The sequence below is a fragment of the Gobio gobio genome, assembly GCF_949357685.1.
Source record: "Gobio gobio genome assembly, chromosome: 15".
Taxonomy (NCBI): Eukaryota; Metazoa; Chordata; class Actinopteri; order Cypriniformes; family Gobionidae; genus Gobio; species Gobio gobio.
The window spans coordinates 8,044,497-8,066,189 of NC_137108.1; the positions used below are offsets into that span (position 1 = coordinate 8,044,497).

General features: G+C 38.6%; 1 protein-coding gene across 1 annotated transcript in view; it reads right to left on the reverse strand.

The window, feature by feature from the left end:
* Positions 1 to 21,693, reverse strand: part of bckdhb (branched chain keto acid dehydrogenase E1 subunit beta) — a 128,781-nt gene that overhangs the window by 48,516 nt on the left and 58,572 nt on the right. The gene's annotated exons all lie outside the window — the stretch shown is intronic.

The following is a 21,693-nucleotide window of genomic DNA, read 5'->3' on the forward strand; positions in this document are numbered from 1 at the left end:
TGCTACTGCAGCACGCATCGCTAAAGACGAGCAGCTGAAGATCTCTTCAGCAAACTGCCGCAAATTAAAGTGAAAGTTGCAGACGCTCAATACACAATCATAATCATTAAAAGTAAAGAAACTAAATGATCTTACCAGTGCTTATGCCACTCTCTCTCCTATTACGGTCTTTGATTTTGAAGCTGTTGATCAATAAAATGCAGCTCATATTTGTTGATTTCGGTGACGTGAACTCCATTAAAAAATGCATATAGCGTGGGAATTGATTTATATCCGTTTTGCGGAGACACATTTATGTGTCCAAGTGTAAATGGAATCGTTCTGATAAATCAGAGATATCCGATCTGTAAAAACACATGAAGTGGACCAGATATAAATAGATCCAAGATCACTGTTCGTGATGCTTGAAATATAGGAAGAAAAATATAAATGTTGAATTGGGGGGGGGGGGGGTTACATGAACGTATCTCTGAACGAAACTGACTGTCTTCAGAATAGTTTTGATGGCTTTTTTACAGCAGTACCCAAAGAAACTCTTCTTTTTCATAAGCACCACCTACTGTCAGAGAGTGAATTTATTCATTCCATCTGTTTTTGTTTTGTGCTGGTGTGTCTTATGTAACAATTTCACAAAGCTAAAGTCAGACCATTCACTATTTACTCAAAGTCTTGAAATGATGCAATCTAATTTAAATAAAAAACTACTTTTAATGCTACATGTGTGTTTCTTTCTTTGGATCGTGATTAAAATGCAGTGGTTGCCTCATTTCAAATGGACAATTTTTTAAAGGCCAGTTTGGCCTGTTATAGAGCAAATAAACAACAAATACATTTGCTTAAAGAAAAAAAAAAATCGGCAGCTGGTATCGGAAATAGCAAATTTGCTTGAAAAAGAAAAAGAAAAAAATCTGAATCAGCCATGAAAAATCTATAGGTAGATCTTGCCTTTCATCAAGGCTGAGGTCAGGGATCTTTAGGCTGAGGTCAGGGATCTTTGGCTTGAAAAGGTTGGTGACCACTGGGCTAAAACATCTTAATTTGAATGTGCATTGTGTGACTGTATACAGTAAGCCGACATGTTGCTCAAACACAGTGTGAAAATAAAGGAATTATATAGGGGTAAATTTGACCCGCTGGCGCTTATAGGTAGGGGAGTGCGGGGCACAACCTAACACGGGGTTAGTTGTAACACACATGGTTTAAAACTTTCCACACATGCCAGGATGACGAAACTTAGTGTATTTACTAGTTGCCATATCACAACAATTGAGAAGAATTGCGGCAAAATGTAAAAATCTTTGGAAGATATTACAGAACATTTATTTAACCATAGCAACAGTAAATTTCTTAAGTTTATTTTTCATCTCAGTTTTTTGTGTTTATTTAAAATAAGACAAATCTGATATTATTTTAATCTTATATCTGTTGTTTAACAGTTGAGATCGTTCTTTAATGCTGATCTAAGCAGCAGAAGACACAAACCAGGGTAAATGCCAGTTGTGCAGGTGGCGTGCGCGTTGTAACACTGCGTTACAATGAGCCCCTATTAATAATAATAATAATAATAATTTGTTACATTTATATAGCGCTTTTCTAGGCACTCAAGGCACTTTACATAGTAGGGGGGAATCTCCTCAACCACCACCAATGTGCAGCACCACCTGGATGATGCGACGGCAGCCATTTTGCGCCAGAACGCACACCACATAGCAGCTGATTAGAACTATGCTATTATATTCTATACTTTTATGAATTCTTTTGAGAAGCCACAAGAAAAGGGTGAATAATGACTGAGAATCAATGTTCATAAATTATTCATTATTATTATGTTTTTAACTGTGCTGTATAGCTGTATTTAGCGATGTGTTTAGCCGCGTTTCCACCGCAGGAACTTTACCCCGGAACCAGGAACTTTGGGGGGGAACTCGGTGTGTTTCGACCGCAGGAACCAGGGTCTAAATGAAGTTCCGGGTAAATATTTCCCCCTCCAAACGGCCCTGCTTGCGAGGTGGGACTTTTGAAAAGTTCCCGAACTTTCGGAGGTGGGACTTGGGCGCTGAACATGCTGATTGGTTGAGCTCTCGCAGCTATTTTTTTTTTCCACCGCCATATTTACGAGTCTTTTGCGAGGTGAGTTCTGTGGGTTTTGCGTTCAGTAAATATTTTTTTTTGCAACAATGGAGTTCAACAATAAATTCGACCGATGGACCGACGACGAGGTTCAGGCTTTGAGCATATATGCGGAGGAGGACATCCAGCGGGAACTGGAAACGGCGACCCGTAATGAAAAGGTATACCTGAAGATATCGGCTCGGTTCCAGTCACACTGGAAAACAGTGCAGAGAGAAGTTGAAGAAATTAAGACAAGATTACAAGAAATTAAAGGATCATAACAACCGGAGCGGTTCCGACCGGCGTATCAACAAGTGTTATGACCGCCTGGACGCGTTTCTGGGACACAGACCGTCCTTTTCTAGGGCAGCGGTAACGAAAGACTCGGCTAGTGCGTTGTTGGAAACCATCCAGGAATCCGAGTGGGTTGAAGGTAAATATATCATCTTGGTATCATCTATTAAACTCGTTGCAGTGTTTAAACACGTTGCAGTAACTTTTTTCAACGTGCTTTTCCAGACATAACGAGTGGCCCTGATGAATCGCAGGCAACGGAGACCAGCGTGTTTTCCCCCGCGGTCACCAGTACGTTATAAAGCTGACAAAAATGTGTATATATTTAAAAACTGATGTGTAATCCTTAATGGTTTTGTTGTTTTTAATTGTAAACTTAAATTGCCCATGATAAAATTTGCACACTGGGCATTGTTCAAGCTGGCCAAACAATTGTTCATTATTTGTAGTGAAAACACTTTAAATAATTAATTGATGGTTTCTATTGTTTCATGGTTGCCTTGTGTATTAATTTCCATGTGTTTCTGTGCAAGTTTTCTACTTAGGGAAAAGGAAAAAGGACTGTGACTTTTTTGATGCACTGAGGGACATGGAGGATGCTAACCGGCCGTCCTGCAGCATGGACAAGAACAGCCTGACCAATATATGCAGCTGTTACTGGAGAGCCAGGCCGAGGAGAGATGAGGAGGCAAGAGTTGGCATTCCACCAGTCAGAAGCGGAAGAAAGCAGAGGGACTTTCAGACCGGGTTTCTGTCTGTTCTTGGACAGTTTGTCCAGTCGTTCAAGAAGTAGCCACAATGACCAGCCGCTTGAATGAAGCATTTGCACTACCACACTTGTACTTTATATATTGTACATGTTGGCACAGCTCTTGGAAAGGTTACTGAAAAATACACTTTTTTTTTTTATATTGTTGTTTTCACATTTTATATTTTCATTTTATTGTTCTAGTAATTTATTTGTCTTTGCACACTTTTATTTTAATTTTGTAAGAACTAATCTGTCTAAAATAAAGTAAAATGTGTAAAATGTCACTGTGTCTTTAATTTCCACATTCTAACTATATAACCACATTCTAATTGTATTCATAAAGTGTAGGAAGCAAATAAAAGGGCTGCTGCTCGCAAGTCTTTCTGAATATGCACATAAACATATCTAGAAAACCCAAATATTATATTTTTAAATGTATAACTATGTGAATGTAGTATAGTAACTTATAACCACAACTTAAGTGAAGCCATAAGTGTGGTCCTGCTTCATTTCAAATTTGAGGAAGAAGTCTCTAATATTATGCATTTAATGAAGCATATTGTAGTACTAGTCATGTGAATTTTTTTTTTTTTGTGAATGTTAAGAGATGTTATTGTGATAAAAAAATAAAATACTTGCAGTCTAGTACCTAATCTTTCAACCGCTTAATTCAGTCTATTGTTTTCATTCAATTAACTTTTCACACATCTGTCATGACTGAAACCTCATTATCCTTTTATAGAAAATGTTTTGTTTTGGAATTGAGCTATTACAACACATTCAGATTTTGGATTGCCCATCATCCCATTTTGCATTAAAATGGTCAAACCAGGTGAAAGTGCACGTTTAAATAAACAGTGTTGGTAATGTGTATACATAAGCAAAAGCAGCGCTGCTTACATCTCCTACACTTGTTATTGTTGCAGACAGTATCGCGCAAAAGTGATTACTGTCCGTCAGTAACTGGGAGAAGCAGTCGCGCGCATTCCCACGTCACCGGACTAATTTGCCTAATCTCCCCGGTACTTTAGACCGCGGTGGAAACGCAGATTGTAGCAGGTCTGGGGGAGAAAAAGTTCCTGGGAAAAAAGTTCCTGGTACAAATAGTTCCGGGTAATTTCGGTGGAAACGCGGCTTTTGTTGTCAAACTCAAACATTAGTATATTTTAAATGATTAAAAAATTTCATTATTTTATTTTAAAAAGTTAATAATTGTATTTTATTGACAAAATATTTTAGTTTGTCATGGATATTTTTTTGATTATATCAGATAACGTTTTGAGCTGCCATTTGGTCATGTTACATCGTGCCCCTTACGTTACAATATACCCCACATATGGGGCATGTTGTCACATTTCACTTCCATTCTTTCGGGGTAAATCAAGAAAAAAAAAAACATACACTGTATTAATGAAAAACCACATAATTGTACTAGACATGTAATGTGGGAAATTAATGTGGGAAACAATAAATACTCTGAACCCCAAGTGGATTTACACAAACTGAGAAAGTCAAAAAAGTTAGGTTGTGCCCCCCCAATAAATGGCCCGTTTTTTAATCTGGTTTTATCTAAAAACACAAAAAGTTTACTAAAAGGATGTTTTATTGAAAATCTGCTATGTACATTTTGAAAAACAGCCATGGGTAAATTTTAACCCGTGGCGGTTCTAGTCTCAACAATGAAAAAACATGGTGGAACTTTATTTTATCCATCAGGAATTGATTGAATGGTAAAAGTTGTTATTTTAGAATGCTAAAAATGTCCAAATAGCTATTTGGCTATTGGTTTGCATTCATTTCAGAGACGGTGCAAGATCAATTTTAATTTCATATACCTTTCGAATCACTACAAATCAACACCACCACGTACACAACGGGACATAAAATGAGCAGCACACATGTTTGTTATAAAAGAAAACCCAATAGTTGCGTCTCCAGACTGCTATAATCAGAGACGTCACTACATAGTAAATGAATAAGTCATCGGTCGGAGACACTCTAAAGAAAAAGAGAGGGGAAAAGCCACTTATCCCTCTTTCGCTTTTTATGAGCCTGTGTGGATTTCTCCAGCTCTCATCCAAGCAATGACACAGAGACAGAGAGGAATTTTAGAAATCTCACGAGTGCCGAGCCGAGGAATTCAAACTCTGCAGGAATGAACAGAAGAGCAGATCCGATGAAAGCTGTAAATGGAGTGTGATTAAAAAGGAGAAGAAAAAGAGAGGAGGAGTACTCATAAATAAAGGAGGATGGTGACTGCAAAGACAACTAGACAAAACCAACCATAGTAAATCCCTCCGCAATCAGCCTGCCGGAAGGTCATGACACGTCGGGAACCCAGCCAACAGTCTTACGGAAATGTATGGAACTCAAATTAACTCCCGAGAAAAATCCTCTCGCTGTGCAGCATTACGCAACGCTAACCCTCTCCTTTGAACCCCAGACAAAACCTTGAAAAACAGACAGAGAAGGTCTGTGGGCCACATGAGAGCAGAGCCGATCCAGGGCCTGACGGGTGCCGGGTTAGGCCTCGGTCCAGCCTGAACGGGAAGCATAAAATCCTGGATTGGGATCAGTCGTGAGTAATTTTCCAATGCTTTTCCACAAATAAAGCACTGAAACAATGGCCACACATGACTGAGTTACAACACCATCTCCTGACCAATATGTGTGAACCATCGAGTCTCAGAACATCCAACGGCTCCAAACCAAAGTGATGCCTGCTAATAATGTAATTATACGTGTAAGAGTCGGTCGTAAATATGCAGGACGCAAACCAAGCCACCAGCCTTTCTTCTTCTGCCATCTCCACCATAGTTGTTTCCAGAGACTTACGAATGCAATCTGCCAACAATATTCTTGTGCTGTGGTCGTCATCAAACAGTCTTTAGTCTTGTGAAGCACAGCGTCGCACCACTTCCCGTTCAAGATATGTGACTGTTTTCCTGTAGCCAAACTGGTTGAGCAGGACATTAGAAAGGGAAAGACCACTGCACATACTGACATGTATATTAAATGATAATGATATGTAAATAAATGTTTCAAATCAGCATATTAGCATGATTTTTGAAGGATCATGTGACACTGAAGACTTGAGTAATGATGCTGAAAATGTAGCTTTGTTTGAAATTGTAATAATATTTCACAATATTGCTCTTTTTACTGTAATTTTGATCACATAAACGGAGCCGTGATGAGTATAAGAGAATGCTGATCGGCATCTGTTCTCACAGGTTCCTACTTTAACATGGCAACATAGTTTCAACACATTAAGTTCTACAGTAAATGTTAATCTGCAGATTCTGTGAAACGCTCAGTTTGTCCACTTTTCACATGTGAAAGAGAGTTTGCATTCACCAATTTCCTTCATTTCATTCAAGGTGAATTGTTCAAGGGGTCGCTTATAACTAGGGTTGGGTATCGTTTGGGTTTTTTTTTAATCCGGTGCCAAACCGGTACTTTTAAAACTGTACCTGTGCCTAAACTGTGGCTGAACCGATACTTAAAAAAAACAAAAACAATGGTGGATGACATCAAAGATTGGCTTTTTATTGATTTTTTTGATTTTTTTATTCTTTAAATGGAATAATTTATTAAAAGTTTAAAGTATACTTAAATATGTAAATATAAATAGATACAAAACACAATTTACTTAACAAATTCACAGTAAACCCTAAGCCACCTAACCCAACTACAATAGGCCTAATTTAACACTAAATAACAGTTAGAGTACCTATAACAGCAAAGTAGTCGGTATTCTTGGTATGCTACAAACCTATGGGACGATTTTAGACTCAAAATGATTAATAAACTCACACAGACTTATCCATGAACTTGATAAATGTTGCAGACACGTTTTACTATCCACAAACAAAAGCCTTTCAACTAGTGTGTGCAAAATACAGAATTACATGAATGTGAAGCGATTTGTACAAAGAGACATTTTTGTGAATACAAATGTTTTATTTTGCATTAGTGTATCATAATTTGCGCATGCAACAAAGACGATGTGCATTTGTGGATCATGTGACACGCGTGCATTTATTGGCGTCTTTTCTGAGTCGATCTCATTTGAATTTTGAGACTTTCTTTTCGCGTTTTCAAGCATTTCACAACCCACACACAAACAACTACCAGTGAATACGCCTGGTGCTAATTATTAATGTATGCTCAACTAGCTATAATATATATTATATTATAAGGCTATAATACTTTACGACTTGTGTGTGCAAAATCCAGATTGAAGTGAATGTGCAGCATTTTGTACAAATAGAGACATAGTTGTGAATACAAAACTTTGATATTGTATTAATGCAAGTCAGAATTTGTGCGTGCAACGAGTAAGATGTGCATTTGTGGATCCGGTGACGCGCATTCATTCATTGACTCGTTTGTCAGTCGATCCTATTTGATTCATTTGGATTTTGAGACTTTCATTTCGCCGGTTTGGCCTTGCACGATCCACACACACAGCTGTCTAAGAAAACCTGCTACCCCTAGATGGCAGTATCCTGCCTAGTATCCATCTAGTTGGCCTAATGTGCTGTATGACAGCTGTATCGGTTTTATTTCCTTTTTTCTGTTTTATTCAAAATATTCACAAACTTGTTAACTATGTCATGAACTATCTGATATTCTGATTTTCAAATATGCGTGAGTGAATGTGTGTTAGTCGATCTATAATGCGCGATGGGTGCCGCCATGTTAGTTTGCGCCTCAGGGAATCGGATCTGTCGGATTTACATTACGTAAATTCATCCTAGTCTCATGAAATACATGAAAGTGAGTGACCGCTGAACTGGGAGAAGAATAGAGTAAACTATATAGTTACTATATAATGTGTATCAGATATAAATAAAACACGTAGTCAAATTATAACGGTCTGAAAGGATTGTCATTGCCGCTATAGACTTCAGTGTGTATTTTTTGCTAGTAATTATGTGCATTTAAATGTCTGAAACCTAAAATAAACATGATGTGGTTGAAAACACTGAATAGTTGTGATACGTGATGAGCACATTTGAATTTAAGTAGCACTGAAATGAGGCACTGAAATCTGCGTTCTGATTCGGTCCGGTTACATACCGGTACCAAACCCTACGTCAAGTCAAGGTTCTGCAGTAATCCGGGGCCATTTTGTACCCTCTCTCTAATCCTGTTGTTGAAAATAAACTGATTTCTAACCTGCAGGAGGATCTTCAGAGTGGCGTGTTGCGGACGTGTCACAATCATGTATCCATTTGCCTCGCATCAGAAAGACATTCCTGCAGCTCGATTTCAGTAAATGCTCTTTTTAGACTGAGCAGAATGTTTCTGAGCGTTACAGTATATTTTCCTAGCTCAATGAACTCATCTTGAAAGATCAAGGTCTGCAGGGTATTAGATAACTGTGCAAAGCCCGACACGGCAGCACTGTGAATTGGGACTGAAATGGACTAATTCAGTCTGTTCCAGTGCCTGATGGGATCCAAGACCCATTTACCTGTTCACTTGTCCATCATAACTCTAACAGACACTGAATTCAAGCTAAGTGGCTCAATAAAATGACTCTGGAAGATGCTGAAATACATTGGGCCACTTTCTGGTTGCATAAGGCAGTCTTGGCAGAACATGTCTTCAGTGTTCCATCCTGCCTGGCTAGATCAGATGTTCTAATAGGGGAAATACAAAAACACTGAATAATACCAAGTTAGGCTACTTTCTATTGAGGACTGTAGGCTTTACAGATGGCCGTCCTTTGACGGTTATTTCACCCAATAATGAAAGTTATGTCATCATTGACTCACCATCATGGCATTCATTCTGACCTTCATTCTTCTATTGAAAATTAAAAGGAGCTCTGTAAGGAACAGACCTTAATTTCATAATTTCAGGTAATACCGAATTCAACGTTTTCAGAAGTATGAATAATTTGACTCATGCAAGACCATTTCCACCACAGAAGAAAAAAATAATGCTTTGATAATTATCAATTATCACAATCTTAATTTCAACATATATCATGTTATAACTTTGACTTTATATCATAATTTTGAAACTGATATAGAAGTCATGACAAAAATATAATAATCCTGACTTCTGACAATCTAGACTCTCTCATCATAATGACTTGATATCTCCTTTTTACTTTTTATACACTACCCAGCCAAAAAAAATTGCTGTTTGGATTTAAATTGGTCAATGATTGGATCATTATTGCAAGTTTCCAACTTGTTAAATGTTTGACAAATTCTGACAAATTTCACTATGCAGTAAATTCTGTTTTTGTGACTGGATTCCGTCTGCGTTGTCCGCATCGCGGAAATTAATCCTTTTAAAAGTTACAAAAGTTATTAAGTCAAGAGTAGCGAGCAATTTTATTTTTGTCTTTTGTTGTTTGATTAATATTAAAACGCAGACAGCAGTGCAGCAGGAATATTACATTATAATCTTGGATTATGCAGAAGACATTATACATAGCTCAGTGCCTTCACACAGTTCATTAATAAACCATCTGTTTTTTATATCAGACTTTTTTTTGCTATAGAAGACATGCCGATTAGGGATGGGTACCGAAACCCGGTATTAAATGAGCCCCGGTGCTAAATTATGAAAGACAGCAGTATCGATAAACTCAGACGCTAACGGTTCTGCAGAAATTAAGAAAATACACTTACTATTCATAATTGCTATATAGACGTTATCTTGCAAATTCTATATCTGCCAGACATTTCTATATGAGATCATATTAAACCATTTTTCCGTTCAGAAGAGAGAGAGAGATCTACAGCGAGCACAACACGACAATCCCAGTTAGATGAGTGACAATGGCCAAGAGAACTAAACAAAAGTTTAGTCTGGTTATAACCTTTACGGCTGTGATATTAATATAATTAAATTTTCGAGGATTACTTCCAAGGATTATAAAAAGAATATATGAGGAACTATTATAAACTAGCCATGTTCCGTCGAGCACAACTTCCTTCCCTTCACAGCAGCAGTCAACACCTCAACCCTTCTCAGAAGAGTCATTTCTCCCTAAACCCAAACTTGACGTCAGAATCAGGGATTGTTGTAAAAGGCAGTGTCTACTGCTGCTAAATTGCGTGACGCGTGTTTGATAATAGAGCTATTAAATGCACAATAATCCTCGGAAGAGACGCCGTTTCCAACTTCAAGGTGGCTTATGTGTGTGCGCTGCGAAACGGACCGACTTGCACATTATACATTAGGTTTTGTGCGTGCATCTAAACCATCAAATACACAACAAATAGACTATGTCTAAATGACCGGATTGGAAAGTAGTCACACAGTTTGTCTTAAATGTGCGCAAATAATTTGGAGAAATGGGAGAATATTATTAGATCTGCATTCAGTATTAAATTGGCAGCGTCTAATAAACCTGTTGACGATTGATCCATTAATGTGAATCAAACAAAAATATGCGCAGCTCTTGAATGAATAACTTTAGCTTTAATAAGCATTTATCTATCAATTATACTGTGAAAACTATGGAGAGTTATTTCACATTTCATTACTTTATTAGATTTCTTTGTAGGCCGTATTCCTCAATGTTAGTAGACCTTCCTGAAATTAAAGCACTGTTGATTTTAATTTGTTTTGTGTATTTATTTTACATTTGTTTGCACTTTGTTTCTTTGTATTGTATCTTATGCATATAAAACTCAAAAAAATGCCGGCGCACTGGTCCATTTACAAATAGAGGTTTTATATTTGTTTTGTTCAAACATTGCGGTTTCTTTTGCTATAGATATTTTACTTTTCAGATTATAAAGCAGTGTTATGTTCTTAATTCGTTTTTTTTTTTATATAAAAAATATATATATATATATAACAAAAAGAACAGATAAGAATACTGTTAAAGTACCGGATCGTAGAGCTTAGATTTGGCTCAAAAAAATCAAGCCCGACCCTCCCCGAGCCCGTTGTGTTTGAGCCCAGCCCGGCCCGACACATTATCTGTAATTATTTTTTAATACGTGGGCATTCTGACAAGAACAAGCCTGTAATGTAAATATGGGCCGGGCCCTTGATCAAGCGTTTGTGTTTTTTTAATCATTACTTTATTAATTGGGTGGACAGAAAGCTATGCCATAATCAGAAATAATATATATTTTTAGCAAAGTAAGAACTAATACTACAACTTAGAAACAAATGTGTACAAAGTTGCACAAGTCATGATTAGTCTAAAAATGTGTGTTAAAATGTGTGCTCAGCTCAATAACCCTCACCGGTAAAATGATGTTCGCTCAAATCCCGCTCAGACATGACATTTATCTGTACTGTACCCTACTATACTTGTTGTAGCCATTAAACAATTTTCTTTCTTTTTTTCATATTTATGTTTAAATATTATAATGTTATTTTTAAATTTCATCTGATTATGAAAAGTGCAAAGATGTGAGTGGGTCAGAAATTATTTTGGTGGTTTTTATTTAATAGTAAGTTTTGTTTTGTAGAAAGCCTTTCTTTAAAGTGAATTTCGTTTCTGTATAAATTGTATCTTAATTTTAATCAAGGTTTCGTCAGCCAATTCCCTGGATTTAACAAATAAGAAGCACATAGGCTATAGCAATACTATAATCGTGACATGAAGGCGATCACTTTCATTGCACATGAACTGGAGGCCGTCTCATAAATAAACCGAATCTCAGCAGCTACTTGCCTCACAGACGTGATAAATATGTGTATAGAAAGCTTGAAATGTCCACTTTTAAACTAAACAATTTGAAACGAAAAGAAATAGGCTAGTTAAGCAATGCGCAGTGTTCGCGCGAGCAGCTCATGATTGGCCTCTCAGCGGTTCTGTTCAGAAAGCTGAGCTCCATCACTGCATGAGCTGTGAGTTTAACAAGCATTTTTAGACTAATCCTGACTTGAGAAACTTTGTACACATTTGTTTCTTAGTTGTAGTATTAGTTCTTACTTTGCTAAAAATATATATTATTTCTGATTATGGCATAGCTTTCTGCAAACCAAATTAATAAAGTAATGATTAAAAAAACACAAACGCTTGATCAAGGACCCGGCCCGAGGATAGTGCTGGGAAATCGGTCAAGTTCGGGTTCAGGCTCAGGCAGGGAATCTAAACTCTACCGGATCGATAAGCAGTTTCGGTAAGAGAAGTAATACCGTTAAAACCTAAAATGCCGATGGTTGTAAATTGATTTTTTTTTTTAAATCAGCCGATAAATATCGGTGCATCTCTATTTATCATTAAATAATTTTGGATAAATGAAAACTTTTGTAATTTTGGTGTTCAAATTCAGTTTGCTTCATTACTTTTATGTTCGGAAGGGAAAAGACAGATTTGGAACCAAATGATTAAATGAAAGAATTGTCTGTTTTTTTGGTGAACTAACCCTTTCAACTACCCAAGAAGCACTGGTTTTGGAGACACTGCTGCTTCTAAATGAATAATTAATTCATACAGCACTTCCATCTGGCTATCAGACAAACACACCGGTCTGAATCATGAGCTCTTTGAATTAGATCTGCATTAGAGAGCGTGGCACTTAGCAAATGAGGCTGACAGACTCATGAAGTGTTTTTTCTCCAGCAGATGAAAGTAAGTCAGGCTCACGGCTCCAACACCTTCTTCCAGTAATCATCACACCACGTGTGCACACAAGCACGCGATTCCTCATCCAAAGTCAAAAACATGCCGTATCCGTGCGGATTCATTATCTTTAGGGTGCCGGAGTCATTGCACCAGCACAGTCAAGCCCGTGTTCGCTGAGAAATGAGACATGTAATGACGTGCACTTTCATTCGGGGTTCAACGGGTTCAGCCAACAGAGCTCCATGTCCACATGGAATACAGGCCGGAATTCTGTGGCACGCATGCGCCGTCTCACTTTACAGAGCAAACAATCCCATTAAGACAAGCCAGGTCACTCCTCTATTCATCTGAGCGCGTACCCATCAGGTATCTCTCCAGCTCCACGGGCCACGGGTCAGCGTGAGCACAGATGATGTACGACCCCAAACGAAAAGCATTATCTCGTCAAGTAGCCTCCATCGGGAAACTCATTCTCTGAAGCAAAGGGAACTGAGTCTTTAACAGCAGAGCCCAACACAAACACTCCAAAGATCCTCCTCTAAAGCAGCAGAAAAACAGCTTTAACAGTCGAGTCTGTTCTTCGCTCCTGAATGCGAGCGTTTATGTGAACAGTGTAAGCGGGAATTGTGTTGTATTAACTGCTGTGCATTACACAAACGCCGTGACATTTTCATAGTAAGGTCATGGTATGCCCTTGTGTAATTATTCAACTTCAGAAGTGTTCCTGTAGCTCTGTCACCAAGGCCAAGGGAAGAAACGTACACATGTAGAAGATGTACACTGAATGCATTTAAAGTCGCTTTAGTTAGCATCTGCTAACATGTATAAGGTTGCGATTTAGATAAACGATACACAAACATGACGTATGCTGGTGCTGGGGTGGATTCTGTCAGAAGTCGTCTAGACATACACCAATCAGGCATTACATTATGACCATTCCTAATATTGTGTTGGTCCCCCTTTTGCTGCCAAAACAGCCCTGACCCGTTGGGACATGGACTCCACCATTCATCAGACCAGGCCACCATTGCGCTTTCGGCGGTGGACAGGGGTCAGCATGGGCACCCTGACTGGTCAGTGGCTATGCAGCCCATACACAACAAACTGCGATGCTCTGTGTATTCTGACACCTTTCTATCAGAACCAGCATTAACTTCTTGAGCAATTTGAGCTCCAGTAGCTCGTCTGTTTGATCGGACAACACGGGCCAGCCTTCACTCCCCATGTGCATCAATGAGCCTTGGCCGCCCATGACCCTGTCGCCGGTTCAACACTATTCCTTCCTTGGAGCACTTCTGATAGAGACTGACCACTGCAGACCGGGAACACCCCACAAGAGCTACAGTTTTGGAGATGCTCTGTCCCATTTGTCTAGCCATCACAATTTGGCCCCTTCAAACTCACTCAAATCCTTACGCTTGCCCATTTTTCCTGCTTCTAACACATCAACTTTGAGGACAAAATGTTCACTTGCTGCCTAATACATCCCATCCACTAACAGGTGCCGTGACAAAGAGATAATCAGTATTATTCACTTCACCTCTCAGTGTGGTCATAATGTTATGTCTGATCTGTGTTTACTTTAAGCACCTGAGTACGGGCGTTTTCTTACATGGTCCTTTTCAGGGGTCTGAATGCGGTTCGCTGGATTTTTGGTCCATATGTGAACATCCCAAACGATCTCATGAAGCCCCCTTCATCTTGGGAGGTCTTGGGAATGTACATTGTGAATACAAATCCCTCTGGGCTCACTTTATATTTTCCGTTCACGAATTTCAATATAGTCTGGTCATCAGAGGCTTCCGTACAAATCTTCAAATCATCATGGATGCCGCTTCTGGCAGATCTTCACAAATGATTTGTTCTTGACATATACTTGTCTCCTTTGATATTCCATCCGCTTCCAAACTGTGCAAGACTTGCCAGTTTAAACTTTAATATCCATTTTTCTGAGCACACACCCGAAGCGCACACACAAAAAGCCAGCTGCAAACTAAGTTCTCTTTAGCGTGTTATTGTGGTTTAACTTATATAAAATTGATTTCCCCACTTGCTCTGGGACTTCTCCATACTGGTTGTCTCCTTCTCTGTGGATTTATTCGGCGCGCCTAAATAATCTGTCGGACGTCTCCACGAGCTGCGGTTCGAAGGCCGTTGCGCGTTCGTGTCTCCAGCTGGGTAGAATGGATTTGATTATAATATTCTGACTCCATTTATCATATTGTCGAATTTAGGATAGAATGCCAATTGGTTTTTTGATCATTTATATCTAATAGTTAATCATACATTTAATCATTTCGTTTTAACCTTTTGTTGCAATTATATCGTATACTATATAGTGAGAATTGACGTTAAATCCAATAGATTTTGGGTGAATTCTAAATGATCTCTCAACATGAAGTGGATTAATATGGGGGATATATGGGGCAAGGGGATATTTGACATGTAAATGAAGGCCATTCTCAGCTGATTCACTCAGTAGGACGTCGGCTGCGAAAAAACTGTTCTCTCAGTGAGTTATTGTCTTTCGCCAGACAATGTGGAGTTATGCAAGTTTTCACAGTCTTTCACTTGTTTCACGTCTTGGTCCACTTCAAGTTGCTTGAGTTTTTTTTATTTTTAAAGAAGACTCAAGTGTAAAAACAACCTACAGTATGTGTCTCTGATCAGACTGAAAAAAGCGAGGTGGTCGCTGGTCAGGCTTTGTTTACTGTTCTTTTTTTGAGCGGTTTCTTGCTTCTATACAAAACTAACATCAGTTTTATGAAGCGTGGAGTCATCTAAATCTTTACTTGAATTCACTTGACAAACACAGTTTTCTTTGTGGGTTGGACATTATATATTAAAGAGATTTTTGCTAATAGGCTTTAGAAATGTCACAGCTATCAACCTTAATTTGCTATTAACTAACATGATGGCTAATATGACAGTCTTGCTGTAGAGAGCATCAGGTGACAAAAACATCAATAATACATCAATAATTTTGGTCCATTTTCCCAGAAGAGTAGGACAGGTGCATGTTAAATGTGTACATCTGTAAGACGTGAATTTTAAACATTTAGGAGTATACTGATTGCCATGGCATCATGGTATAAAAGCTATTGACAGAGACACTATACAAAAGAGAAGTCTTAAAAAAAGAACCAAATTCACTTTTCATTCACACTGGCCGCATTTACACTGCAGGTCTTGATGCACGATTTGGGGACTATATCGGAATTTTTTGATGACCCGCTTACATCATCTTTTAAAAGCGTCCCGTATCCGATATTTGCATTTACACTACACACTGGCGAAACAGCCCAAGACGTTCTGACCCGCAAAAGGAAGTAAAGCGGTCAGCAAAACATTGCCCTCGTAAGGCTCAAAAAAGAGGAGAGCCCTTGTTGCGTCATTAGCATCATGTGATCGCAGTTCGTGTCCACTTGAGTTGATGTCATTCGCCTCAGTCCCTTTTCAATGACGTATGACTCGCATTTACTGGAGAATATCCAATTTGACCGCTTGCATGGCAGATGCAAATGCACGTATCCGAATCATATTGGATTTAGGCCTGAATCCGATGCAAGGATATCGGAATTCATGTGTTTTTTTTCCTGCTTACACGTTCACATGTCATATCCGATCTGTGCCACATGACAGGGAAACATTGGAATTGGGTCACTTGAACCATGTCGTGTAAATGGGGCCATTGTGTCTGAACTTAGAAGAGGACTGAGATCCATTTTTGGTCCATTTTAGTCTCATTCCAGTTTTAATTCACACCATTTATGGTTTTCTTTTGGGTTTCTTTGATTAAACCAGTTTTACTGCTAGAAAGCACCGAATGGTTCTGTAATAGTACAGAAAAGTACAATAGTACCTCTTTTCATTTAGGTTTGACAGATCTTTGTCACTTGTTTTTGGGGAAACATGGTCTTTGTAGCATGGGAATTAAGGTGCGTTCACACTGACATTGATCAAATGGCTTCAGGTAGCTGAATGTTCTTCATCTGCAGTCAGTTCATATGCATAACATTTGCATATGTTTCCTCAGCATCCTTGCTCCGATTAGCATCCTTCGAAACGTAGGAAAAAATTAGCAAAGGCGATGTTTAGGACCACCGCTGAGCACAAGGAACTCCAGGAAGTCCACGTTCACATTAAAAGTAACCTCTCCAGACATTCAGCAACACTGCACAAACACACAGCACATCTAAACATGCATTTAACTAGGTGCAAATACAAGAGCACTGAACCACAGGGCTCAGGGCACATCTTGATCATGTTAACCAGACGAGGCAGAGCGTTTGCTTTGGAACATCAGCTGTGCTGCTGAGACGGCCAGAGAGCGGAGCAAATCAAAATATCCTTTAAATACAGAGCTGAACCCATATGGAAACAAGACTCCCATTGTAATGAGGACTTGGCTTTTCCGAGGTTTGCTGACCACTGGCCTTCGCAGATGGAGGGAAGTGCCATCTCCAATCGCTGCGGACCACAGACTGGGTCACGTCCTGGGAGTCCAGACAAAAGAACACCAAATGGACATAGACTGAAGCCTGAGACCCGGGCATCATCTTACCTCGCATGTCAACTCTGCTTTAGGAGAACACGTCACCTCATCCAAAGTGTAGGGTACCTTTGAACTTTTGATTTATGGGGACAGACACTTATGATTTATGGGGTCAACATTTTGGAATAAATGTAAATTTGCACTGGTCATGGATTTCCAAGGTCAAGGGTTTGCCAAATATCCATGAAAATTATTATGGACTACCATTCAAAAGTTTGGGGTTTTGAAATATGCATCTTATGCTGGCCAAGGCTGCATTTACTTGATCAAAAATACAGTAAAAAGAGTAATTGGGAATAAATAAATAATTGTACAGGTACATAATATGCTCAATGAATTATGATATAGTGATACAAGTAATTTTTTATTCAAATAATAATTAATAATAAATAACAAAAGTATCTAAACATTTTCCATATAACCTCTGTACTATATTCCAAGTAGGCATGTGCCGGTATCAAATTTTCATGTTGCGATTAATTGCTGAAGCTTTTATCACGGTATACGGTATTATCACGATATTGAAATAAGTTGCAAAAAAAGTGTTGTCATACTATAACAGGTTAAATCACTTTCTTATAACAAAAGAACCAAACATTTAAATACAATAAAGCAATACACAAAAATTTATAAAGTAAACAAATATTTAAAACAGATTAAAGTGCAAAAGAATTATAAAGAACAATAGGTATGCTGAAATTTATGTACATTTAACTAAGATTAATACATGCTTTAGATGTATTTTTCATTGTCAGTTTGTTAATGAAGGAACTAATGTTAAATACTGGAGCCTTGTAAAGTGTGTGAACATATCAAACATATTCAAACAATATCTAGGGCATGTAATATAGTCCAGATTAAAATATAAAATGGAAGTTTGAAAATGAATAGCCTTAAGTCTTTAAGTATTATGTATTAAGGTTATGTGATTATTTGGGAAACGGCTGCATTTCTGCTGTTCCGTCAGCGCCCTCTGCTGTCAGAGAATGAATGTGCACTTCAGCGGGTCTCCTCATTCCGCCATGTGCTCGGCTCATGCACGGTCTATTTACATCAGTGTGCGTTCCTCTTTGACGTGTTTTTCATTTTAAACGGTTGATGGGTAAAGTATTCTTAAAATTCATTCTAAAAATCGGAATAATTCGTAATAAATAATTATTCACGGTATTTTGAAGTGCCCACGATAACAATATTGTGCATGTTCATTATTGCGGTATATCGTATTACCGTTTACCGGCACATGTCTAATTCCAAGTCATCTGAGGAAATATGACAAATATTTCCCTTTGCAAAAGCATCATTCTTGTTGGATCAGTGTTAATTTTGACAGCAAATTTTGATTTAGTTTTAGTCAGTCTTTTGACTAAAATGCCATTTAGTTATAGTCAGCTGGTCTAGTTTTAGTATACTAAATATCATAATATTTTAGTCAACTAAATCTACAGTAGATTTATTACATATTACTATATAAACATTGTAAAGTAAACAGTCATTATTCATAAGAATTAGTTCATAAACAGTTACCTGACATAAATATGCGCTATTCATTGAACCGCTGTCACGTGAGCCTGTAGAAGCACAACAGTGCCGTGTTTTCCCGCCGTTTGATCAGCACGTTACAATTCAAATGTGTGCATCTTTTACACAAACCTAGAAATTTAAACGCACCCTAGTGGCAGCAAATCTAATTTGCAACCAGGGTAGTCTAGCAACTCTCCGTTGGCTTGCGAGCTGGAAAAACCAAACTCTAGTCAGGCCAATCACATCGTGTATAGAGTCGGTGGGCGGGCTTAACATAATGACGCCATTTAAAGTTGCGGCGGTTCCGTGTGCTACTTGAAAACAAAGAAGCTGGCGAACAGCGGTCTTTCAAATTGGCTTTGGCTGCGACTCTGGAAGACTTGGAGTTAAGCTTTTCTTTGAGAAAAGAACGGCACTGAAGTCATTCTTAAGAAAGGAAGATGTGTACGGAGTTTTGCCGACCAGATAAGGCAAAAGTTTAATCTATCAAACAGCTCCGCTTCACCTTCTTCATTGCTCTGTTTGGTTGTAGCGCTATCCTATTGCGTGCAGAGTTTTATCCCGCCCCTCGGATTGAGTCCTTCCAATGGTGTGTTCCCAGACCCAAAATCTTGAAGTGGGTCTGGCTTGTCAGGCTACTTTTACACAGTTCAGTTCTGACTGGATCTCTTCCCTAATTGTCCCTCCCTAATATTTTCGTCTCGTTTTTATTCGTTGACGAAAATTAAAGTAGATTTTTGCCACCTCACGTCGGCAGCGTCTGGGACAAAACAAAACAAAACCAATGGCCCGACGTTGGATGACGGCCAACCACCAGCTTGGTGTGTCACGGCCCTAATAACTTACAATCACTTTGTTTGAGGAACAAAGTGAAATTAATAACTACATAAGACTTGGGTTAAGTCGGAAATCGCCTCCCTTAAAAAGGGCACTATTTGAGAGAACAGCCATTTGTAGTTGTGTCTGAAACCATAGTGGACATTGTCGAGTGCACTCATTCAATCCCACGATGCACCACAATAACGAGTGTACAACCAATGTATGCTCAGAGGCATGATGCATAATACACTGTGCCGAATTAATTCCAGCGTCTCGCCAAAAGATGGCACCCGCTGCTGAATCATCCAATGTGGGTACAGTGTAATATCATACAGGTATAAATTCCTTTTTAATTGATTATTAAATATTAAAATAAGGTTTATACATGCTAGTTTCCATGACAGAGTTAAAAATAAAAATGTTCATTACTACTGGAGCTGCCAGTTTGCTAAGTTTCAAATGATTATTAAACATCAAGCACAAACTATGCAAAAGTGGCAGCCCTTCCGGCGCACTCAAGTGTCCAAACTCACGCACTCGTTTTCACTCACACCTTCAAGTCCTTCATATTAGTGGAGTAATGTAGAGAATAGTGGAGGAGGGTTTATGAGTGTATTGATTTCGAACACAGCCACAGAATATAGTGCATGATGGGTATCAAGAACCGTTTCTAGATTTCCAAGAATCGGTGATTCTATAAGAAATGCACATTTCGATTTCGCTTACCGGTTCCTGTGTGCACATTTTTATGCAATTTTAAACCATTTGAGCGCAAAGACTTTGCACACACGTGCGCACAGAAAACCACTTCTCATAGTAAATAGTGTGCGATAATGAGTTCTCTTCCACGTCTTTTTGCACGGCACACAAATAGACAAAAACACAAAAATATGTCAAAATATTCTCGTAAACACAGTCAGTTATGTCTTAAAACAGTTGAAAAGAAAAGATGTATGTAACAGCATGGGATCCGTGCAGCTCAAAGTGACAGCGGCAGATTTGTATGCCATCTCTATGATAACGTTAATCAAACATCAAAAGACAAAGAGAAAATTCACTCACTTTTGTGACTATATATGTAATGTATAGCCAATATTTTATTAATAAAGTGCAGAGTTACTTTACATTTGATTACAGTTTCTGTACCCGAAAACGTTTATTTAAATCGTATCTTTGTATTTATTGGTGCAGTCGCTAATTTGTTTAACTGTTTACTTGTCTTTAATACTTTAATGCTTGAAATTTATATTAGTAGTTGTTTTTTCTATAGCCGCGTTTCCCTCAAAGGAACTTTCCCCAGGAACTAGGGACTTTGGGGTGGTACTCGATGTGTTTCGACCACAGGAACCGGGGTCTAAATAAAGTTTCGGGTAAAGATTTCCCCCTCAAAACGGCCCGGCTCGCGAGGTAGTACTTTTTCAAAGTTCAGGTACTTTCGGGTGTGCGACTTGGGCGCTGAACATGCTGATTGGTTGAGCTCACGCAGCATTTTATTTCAACCTAAAAGTCTGTTGCAGCACGTGCAGTAAGAGCTGATTAGTATTTGAATCAACAATGGAGTTTAAAAAATGCGACCGATGGACCGACGACGAGGTTCAGGCTTTATTACGTTTATTTGCGGAGGACGAAATCCAGTGGGCTCTGGAATGTCGCGTGCAGTCCTACGTCACCGGACTAATCTTCACGGTACTTTAGACCGCTGTGGAAACGCAGACAGCAGCAGGTCTGAGGGAAAAAAAGAGTTCCTGGGACAAATTGTTCCGGGTAATTTTGGTGGAAACAGGGCTTTTGGTATATATAAAAGTTAATTGTGCAAGTGCTCTTTAGCCTGTTTATTTTTTTCATGGTATTCAGCTACAATTAAATTTTTTGCAATAAGAATATATGTGTTGAGGTTTTTTTTAACCTTCATATCATCATCATATGGACTACTGGCATGGTGCTGTTTTTTGCCATTTTTGGAGCTTGACAGCTGTGGACAATGATCTGTCATTGTATGGAAAAAAACTTCAAATTTTAATCTTTGGAGGTTTGTAACATCATGAAGGTGAGGCTGAATGTATTCCTTTAAGGCCAAGA